A 10119-nucleotide genomic window follows, 5' to 3' on the forward strand; every position below is an offset into this window, starting at 1 on the left:
GTGTTTTTTATTTTTTTTCTAAGCCTTGTCAAATACTTCATTTTTTCTAAAGCCTCAAAGTATACATAATTGAATAGTGGAATAGATACCAAATTCTCCAGTATATTATAAGGTATGTAAAGTGAATGGATATATGTTTGCCATTATTGTCATAAACCAGAGAATAAGGAGTATTTAAGAAGATGATGTCCTTGTGCCATGTAATCTCAGATAGATGCATTTCATTTCATTTAAGGTAGAAGAGAATTGAGTTTTGTCACGCAGAATATAAACTCATTTACTTGGCATTAGTTTTATATTCAACCCAAGACATTTAATTCTGGAACTTGGATCACACTGACTCTAATGTATATGTAAAATGTTCACTGACTAATATATACATTTTAAGTTTATTATCTTTAGCCTTTACACAAAACCCTTGACAGACTGTTCTTAATGCATATATGTTAGAGATAATGGAGTCTGTTTTTTGTCAATTCTAAATTTAAATTATTTACTTTCTTGATGGTTAAAAATGTTGAAGTCAGGGCATTAGGAGGTAAATCAGTCCATTTGTGCTTCTTCAAAGAATTAAGAATTTACATGATAGATGAAAGTTTACTAAATACTGTTCACATTCTGGCTTTCCAAAGGCAAATAAGAGTGACCAACCTTAAATACTTTAAGTTCATATGACACATCTAGTTTGAGGAAGCAAGTGGGAGAATGGGGAGATAGAGAATTGGATTCAGAGATAAAACAACAAAGACCTTTCATATTCTCAAGGGAATGAAACAAAGAGGAAAAAAATCAATAAAGCAAGTTACATCAAGAGTCTGATCGTCTGAAAATAACAAGCATGAAGGAAAAGTAGAGCATGAAATTCAAATGTCTATACTTAGCATTTATTTTATCATAGGTGTTCACCATAAAAATCCAAATTTAAAAAAATAAAAGGGAAGAAAAACCATTGTATTCCCACCTCCTAGAGAAAGCCGTTATTATCATGTTGGTATGCATTTTTTATAGCTGGTATTTATAAATGTGTGTGTGTGCGCACACAAGTACAGGATTTTTATACCAATGAATCACATTTTATAAAGCGTAACATGGTTTCACTACTTAATATGTTGTGTACATCCTTTCATGTCAAAAATATACTGAATATACATTTAATGGCTGTATAAACATCTCATTTTGTAGAATAAACAAATAAATGAATTCTACAAAAATTTTCTGTAAATTTCTCTCCCACTACTTCTATTATTAAAATGAAGCTATAGCCCCAGTGCACCCTGAATGGCGGAAAACCTGTAGAAGCAAGTGTGTCAGTAGGCTAGATGGCCTCATGACATCAGGCTGTTGCATAGAGGTGCTTTGCTAAATTGGATTGTTCTATAACATGCCCACGGCCTCAGCTCACTTTTCAAGTTCCTGTGCCTGCTATTATTCTCTCAGATGCTTCATTTCTTTTGGCCAGCATGGGGAAGGTCCCTATTTTGCTCAGTGTCTTGCAATGTTTAATAGAACTGGATTCAAATGTGGTACTTCAGCACTGTTCCCCCACCCAATAGACACAGGTACTTAATTGAAGACTCTTGGTGGCCGGGAGGGAATGACTTCAAATGCCCTGTGCCCGACTCTCTTAAAAGTTGATAAAATTTGAATGTGAAGCTTTTTTAAGGGTATGATTTCAGTTTGCAAGTAGAGGCGGAGTGGAGAGAAATTTCCAAGTACCCCTGAAATAATCAGCAGTGAGCAGTCAACTCTTGTGCCTACATATGCTTCGTATCCTAAACAAAAGACTTGTGCAGGCTAAGTCGAAACTTGGGATATCCATTTCACTTAAAAAAATGTAATCTTAGAGGACACTGATGTGACTTGTGCTGTGCTGTCCTTGAAATATATCGTTCCTGAAGAGAAAACAAAATAGTTGTGCAATAACAGGCTATTGGTTAAATAAATTATGTTGTATTCTATAGTGGGATACTCTCCAATTATTACAAAATGGTATTGCAAAAATCTATAATTTGTGTAAATATGTTCATGTTAAATTGGAGGCTGTAAAATAGTGTGTACCATTTTATCCCACTTTGTAAAAATAATTATGTATGTTTTATCTTTACATCAGTATCTTTACATGAATCATTGTAAAATCCATTGTTTTGGACTGGTAAGATTACTGGAAAAATTTATTTCTTGTGTATTTGAATGGTCTAAATTTTCTTTAATTCAAAGATTTAAATTTTGTAATGAGAAAAAAACCATTTTTAATTATCTAGATACGAGAAGAAAAGTGCTATGGAATTCTGTCTCCCATATGATTCTGAACGGGTTCATTATACCATTTCTTAAGCACAGGGCTTGTCATTTGGAGGTCAACATCCTCTTAGAAGAAAGAATAAAAATAGTGGAAAAGAGAAGCATCTCTTGCTTAGTGACTCATAGTGTGCTAGCGTGATTAGAGGTGAGGGGCAGCTACATTAGCATATTGCCTTGGATCATAATGAGTAAAAACTTATGCAGAGCAGAGAATAGGGGGAAGTGACAAGCAATTAAAAGCCTAGAAGTAATTTTCTATTTTTTATCCTTTTTTTCCCCCGCAGATTGATGTGGATATCTCCCTGTGCATGGTGTAGCCAGTGGGTGAGTTGATTCTTGCTGATATTCATAGATAAGGTTAATCTCAGGATTGGGGAAAGAAAGGAGTAACCAGCACATGCCCCCTGAATGTCTCCTACTGAAGTAAGCCCTCTTGTTATCACACAGTGTTTCCTGTAACTCTTCAAAAAGACTGAAGTGAGCCCTTACGTAATTTCTGGCAAGGTGAAGTCCTGGGTACACTTCACAAAGTAGAAATTCCAACCACAGTGGGATTTCCAAGAACACGCCTTTAAACCAACCAACCAACCAACCAACCAACCAACCAACCAACAAACCCAAAAAACAAAACAAAACAAAAAAAACCCAAACAAGTGAATTTTCATTCTCTAAAAGCTCTTTGTCAATGTTTAAACAACTACTGAGAAACAGAAGTAGGGGCCAGTGAAGAATACGTTCGCTGTACTATAAACACAGGACAGTCATCTGTTTTTAGAGCTGGAAAGGCTTTCAGGAATCTTCTAACCCAAACCCAAGGGAAATGAGACTTGCCCCAAATTTCTGTATCTATCATACTCCCACCACTTTCCCATGAGGTAAATGGAAAGGCGGAATAGCACGAAATTTCTGAGGCTGGAGTTCTATTCCTCACTCATATTTTCTCATAAGGCCTTTTGCCATTTGTGCCATAACTGCAACTATATATATTTGAGTGGAAGGAAAAAGTGGGAGTAGGAAATGTAACATGACCCATACCTACATTATGTGGACAAGAATAATCCATAGGATGTCTTTGATGATCTTTGTCCTCTTTAAAAGGAAACTAAACATAAGAATTGAGTGTGTTTGTCTTCAATCTCAACAACTTTATTTTCTGAGAGCCAATTTCTGTAGATTTCCATGACTGATTAAAGGATGAGAAATTTGCACAGAGCAGAAAAAGTCCCTATGGAATAGATTAGAGAGTGTTAATATGCTTAAGTAGAAAGGAAACTTCTGTAGAATTAGTGATACACAACTCAGGTTTTGTAAAGTCGGCTGACCATACCAGCATCAGCTCACCAGTACCTTCCAGTGACCGCTTATTTCCTTGTAACTCCATTGGGTGTGATATTCAGGGTGTCTAAGATCATCTGTCATTTTGCTGGACTTCTTCACAGCCCCTCTGCTTCCTGGCTGAGTTATTTATGTAACATTATTCCACATGGGAAAGCCCAGCTGTTAAAGTTTTAGAATCAGGAATAAGAACACATTTTTATTAGATCTTTCATCTTGTCTACAGTATGTTTTTCTTGGTTTAAATAATGATAACAGCATGCTAGTCCTCCACCATAACTCATTCGCTAGTACATGTCTTTGGGGGCGAGAGCTGCCCTTGCTGTACTTCTGGGGTTCCAAAATGGGACTGACAGCAAACTAAAGGTGAAATCTGTGTGTGGGATTTGTATAATCACCTGGTGAGTTTGAACTCATACACCTGGGGTAAGTACTGCAGAGGTAAAAACGATAGAACTAAGTTACATATTGGTAGGAGCAAGATGGGGATTAGAGAGAAAAAAAAGGGTTTGGGGGATAAAAAGTCTTGGTCATAGAAGAAAAGTTGTACTATTTAGAAAATTAGGGAAACCCAGCAAAGAAGGAGGAGGTTGAAAAGGGAAGACAAAGCTTTGTTTGTCATATGAAGTTGCGAGTTGCTGGGAAGAGATCCAGGTGGAAGGGTCTTAGGGGGCACGATGACCTAGTGATGTGTCAGCTTGGTTAGGCTGACCTACATCTCCTAGAATTCCTTTCCCTTTAAGGTTCCAGTTAGAATGGACCATGGGAGAGTCTTGTTGAAATGAGGAGGGCAGAGGCAAAGCAGTAGCCATTTTATTAGCTCATACATGTTGTAACAGATGTGCTGATTAACTTGTTAGCATGAAGTCACAGCTGGTTCTACAGCTACTCTTACCTTTTCCTTCAGCTTCTCTGACTCCTGTGCCTGATGTGTATTTTTTAGTTCCAAGATGAAGGTCACTGGCTTCTTTCTGCAGGATATCCACAGCACCAAGATCAGAGTAACAACTGACATGAGTTTCAGCCCATCCTAAAGCTTCTAGCCTTCCCTTCTTGACTATCTGCCCTGTGGGTTTTCAGTTCTAATATCACAAATACAGTAGCCTTACAGGGACTAAACTACTATACCTGCTCCAATTGTGTAAGGTCAGACCCTTTGTATGAGTTGGCTGGCCTTTTCTGGGGTTCACAGAACTGCATGATTTGGTCTGTTTTTGTAGCCAATTTACACCATTCTTTGTCTCAGTAATATTCCTCATTCTAGTGTCCTATCAATTTCTTCACCACTTCAATCTTCAAAGTTCTTTCCCATTGATTCCATGGACTGGTCTTCTCTGACCACTCCATCTAAATCATCCTTTGTTTTCCTCAGAGTCCTTACTAGAGATTGTTTGCTTATGTAATTAATTTTTTGGTTAGCTGGTCTTCATTACAATCTAGGTTCCATGATAGATGTATCTGTCTTGTTCCACACTGGATAACCCTGACCCTAGCACTGTGGCTGGCACACAGCCAGTTCTCCAAGAATTGTTTTAGGAATAGAAAGGGCGATATGGAAGACCTTACTTTGTAGGGTAGGAATGTCAAAGGGATTAATTTTCTATTCCTTGGGGACATACAGATCATCCTGAGTTCCACCCCTATTTCTTTTCTTCATGCAAGGTTGAACTAACTGCCTAGGGATTCAGGAACCATCTCAGTAGTTCCTACATCCAATTTCTAAGTGTTAACAGATTCAATTACACTTCTTTGAAAAGATGCTTGTGATAGTTAATACTTCAACTAGTATTGGAACTGCCAGTAGTATGAATGCAATTTTACATTGTGGGTTTAGAATTAAGTCACTGTATGTTTTTTGGCCTTGATTCAATTAGGGCTAAGAATGTGACCCTATATTGTGTTCTATAGCTCTCTTAATTTCATATTGCAGACTTCTTAAACATTATTTTATAAGTCAAAGAACTCTCATTAGTTTTCAAGATTTAATAAAGGTTCAATTTGTGAATAACACATTGATTAAAAAAGCAAGCCAACTTTATTAAATAATATCAAAAGGAAAATGCTATCTTGTGTTTTTTTAGGAATCTAAATGAAATATTATTGAGATTATTCTATCTTTATAATTTTCAATTTCCAAGGTCAAATATTTTTAGTGTTACCCTGAGCCTGCAGGTCACTTTTCTTTAACACTTCAATACTGGAAATAATTCTTCTTCAATGCTGGCCTTCTTGAAATCCTTCATGCCATAATGATTTCTTATTTCTTTTTAAACAGTATCCTTGCACATTTTTTCCAACATTTAGTCTAGACATACTACTTGATCAAAAATGTTGAAGTGACTCATAAATTACATGTTTTGGCAATTTGGCTACAAACCTTCAGTCACTATGCATTTGCTCGTAGGTTACTTCCCATATCAAATAAAGCTCAACCAGTAGTGGTGTCTGGGTATTTTGCAGTTCTCAAGTGGTCTCATCCTCCACATAATGTATGTGATTTACCCTTATTCCCAATATTTATGCTCCCCCCCCCCGATAAATCTGTTATGGTTAAGGATATTAACACAAACCCTCTGAATTGAAAACAGATTTTGCTTTCCCATTGTTAAATTCAGTGGTCTCAAAGCCATTGTGAATAGTTTTGTCCTCAGTTAGAAATCAGAAATTTAGTGATTTTTCTCTATAAAGTCTCAGATCAACTGGTAGTTGTGATTAAGCAGTGAGGGAGGTTAATATATATTGTTGGAACTAACTTAAGATACTGCTTTTCTATTCCTATCTTAATGCTTGTTGAGTTAAAAGTTCAACTAAAAAATATAGTTGCACCAATTCATTTGGTTAAGCAAATCCTTTCTAGTTATAGGTATAATAAAAGTTTATCTGTGTGAATTCGGCGCTGGGAAGATAACAGAAAGTCCATGCCACGCAAAGCAAGGCACATAGTACATATAAGCTTTTTTGTATTTCTCAATAAATGGTATAAATTGGCTGAATAATTGACTCTGATGGACATTGCTCACAGGTAGATTTTGGACCAAATGTTTGGGTATCTGAAGGCTCATAGTGGAGGACAAAGTTGAAAGTAATTGTCAACAATCTGTCACTCTCATTCAGAATCCAATTTCTCCCATATCTGGGGGGAATTAATGACTTCATATCTAAAGAGAGTAATTTAGGCTCTTGAAAGTTCACTCAGAGAAACAGCAATAGAACAGATGCAAAAAGCATAAAAACTTCTCCCAAAGAATCTTGACCAGCCATTAATTAAAATGCAGGTAAAATGAACAGAAACATTTCTCTATTCCCATCTCACTCAGAAGGTGCCAATTTCAATCATTTAACCTCTAAACAAACTGTTCTCACCCATCTGACAGTAAGACAAAATTGGGAGGCTGAGAGTTCATTTTGATTTTTATTACATACCACAGACATATTCACTAACCAGAGTAGGATGATTCTGTTCTCTTAAAATCACAGGAAATATTATTTCCACCTCCCCCCTTTTTCCTGATATTGGAGCTGCATTTCAGATTATTTTGGGATTACTTTAGGGTAAAGTAAAAGAAATCATGGAAGGCAGTGTATAAATGACATTATTATGAAGCTAAATGACATTATTATGAAGCTAGTAGTAACTTGCTGATTGAGACTAACAAGGCTGTATAAACAATGCTGATATTAGTTGCTTGTATTTTGAACATCTACCCTTTACCGGATATGTGTGAAAAGTGGTCCCTAAGAATCTTCCATTCTTTGCAGCTTCCTATGGTCCAGGAAGTTCCCCAAAGGCTTCGGAAAGAGTACAAGTTCTTGCTTATTAGAAATCTTTTCTGTGCACCTGGGAAATGTAGACAGTGAAACCACTTCTGCTTCTTAGAATCACGGCTGCTTTGGGCATCGATGGAGTATGAGCCACTAAGAGTTCCTAAAATTATTTGACCTGACTAGTGTTACCTTGGCTTTATATACTATGCAGGAGAGTCTCTGGAGAGTATAGTATTGTATTCCTGGTCCAAATTCAGGCTGGCATGGATGTATTTAACCGTGTTTACACATACACCAAAGGAAGAACTTTTTTTTTTTTGAAGGTTTTTTGTCAGGTAGGAGGGAAAATACATGTAACTAATTTTGAGGTAGGTAACAGACAGAAGTGAGAAAAAAAAATAGAAGACCCCCTAGGATCTAACCTCTGTCCACCTTTTTAGGCTTATGTCTTAATACGCCTCATGTGGCACAACAAGCTAGGGACTTGGAGTCCATAAATATACCACTGGTGCTTTTGCATACTGCTCTTCATTCAGTGTAAGCACTGCTTCTTGGGAAGGAAATTCTTACCTCTACGGTGTCACCCTTATTTTCTCCTAGAATCCTGGCATTATCTGTTATAAATGCTATCACATCGCACTTTTGTATAAATAATCTCTCCCATCCACTGCATTAGGAACTATCAGAAGGCAGAAATTGTGTACTGGTTTTTCTGTCTTCAGTGATAATGTACTGTATGCACTCCATAAATGCTTCTTGAAAGAATGGTGATACATTCTATTTACAAGTGCTAGGTTTTTCCCAGAAAACTAGGCAGAGACCTGTTCATTTCTCACTTTGTATACCTGGAGAAGTCACTTCATTCTAACCTCTGTCCTAAGATAAAACTAATGTGCATATTCACGATAAAGGAATCTGTTACAAATTATGTATTGCTATTATCCCCAGTGTGAAAGGGCTAATTTTTTAATTTGAACATGGAGAGTGCCTGGCACAGTGGACATTAACAGGACACTGGACTTGAATCCAAATTTTTTTAAGTCACAGAGGGAATTCAGTTGACTAAGGGTCCTTTTAATTGGCCATCTTTTAAGACTGCTTAGAACAAAGTCCTCCTGACATGGGCATAACTGAGGCCAATCAGGAACTTAGTATCAGCACAGAACAGTTTCCACGAGAAATGGAATCAAGATTCTAGAGCCAGGAAGTAGGTTAGGGAGAGTATTCAAGCCTTGCAACACATGGACTTAAGTGCCCACCATCCCATCCAGCTCTGTAGTAAGACCACATGACAGAGGCAGCCACCTGATGCAAAATTGATCCTTAATCCTCTTCTGCATCCGACCACCCCACCAAGACCACAATGGGAATATCTGAATACTAAGTGGACCTAAAACTACCTACATGGCCCTTTGGGCTAGAGAACAGGATTGTGGTAACTCTTTGAAAAAAATACATTAAGGAAAGTGCTAATTGCTTTTCTTTACAGAATCCTGTATGTCCCTAACCTCCCAAAGAGTCACAATGTCTGGGGTCAGAAATGAGCTGCCTCCCACTCTATTAAGCATATACACACAGCACCAAGTTTTACATGCTACCACACATTTTTCAAAGAAATTATTTCTTCTTCCACTTTCCACCTACCTCCTCCGAAATGTCAAAATTTCAGAAATGTCTTAGAACTGATTGTCTAGAATATTCTTCCCTTTATTCATACCACTCATATTGGATTTGGATTTGTGTTAGCACATAAAAAGATCAGTTGACATAGCTTTTTGGAAAGTCTCGCTTGCAGCAGAGTTGGACAACAGATGGCCACTCAGAAACCAGCCTCAGAAAGGTGACATGCTCTGCATGTATATGCTGATAAGAGTCCTATTTTTAGGACACCCGGAAAATTCTTGACCTAGTGCAAAGCCCAGGAGAAAGACAGTTCAGAGTACACACAATGACCATAGCCTGATTCCTGGTCTAAAGCAAAATAGACAACTTTTTACCAGTTACTTAGGCCAAAACTGTAAAATAAATATATAGACAGCCTACAGCAGCTTTTATCTTTTGCAAAAAAAAGCAGGCAATGCATCACAAGCTTTTCTTACACGTTTCCTAGAATTCTTTTCAAGTACTTTAAAGTGGTCTTTAAAAAAGATGGCTTTCAATTCCATACTTTGTTTCTGCAGAAAGAGCTAGTGGCAGACTCATTTTCAAATAATTCTAAATAATTTTTTCTTTTTTTTTTTTTTAATTTTTTTTTTCAACGTTTATTTATTTTTGGGACAGAGAGAGACAGAGCATGAACGGGGGAGGGGCAGAGAGAGAGGGAGACACAGAATCGGAAACAGGCTCCAGGCTCTGAGCCATCAGCCCAGAGCCCGACGCGGGGCTCGAACTCACAGACTGCGAGATCGTGACCTGGCTGAAGTCGGACGCTTAACCGACTGCGCCACCCAGGCGCCCCAATAATTTTGTTTTCTTTTTTTTTTTTTAAATTTTTTTTTTCAACATTTATTTATTTTTGGGACAGAGAGAGACAGAGCATGAACGGGGGAGGGGCAGAGAGAGAGGGAGACACAGAATCGGAAGCAGGCTCCAGGCTCTGAGCCATCAGCCCAGAGCCTGACGCGGGGCTCGAACTCACGGACCGCGAGATCGTGACCTGGCTGAAGTCGGACGCTTAACCGACTGCGCCACCCAGGCGCCCCAATTTTGTTTTCTTAA

Source organism: Lynx canadensis, chromosome A1, assembly GCF_007474595.2.
Source record: "Lynx canadensis isolate LIC74 chromosome A1, mLynCan4.pri.v2, whole genome shotgun sequence".
In the NCBI taxonomy this organism is placed as follows: Eukaryota; Metazoa; Chordata; class Mammalia; order Carnivora; family Felidae; genus Lynx; species Lynx canadensis.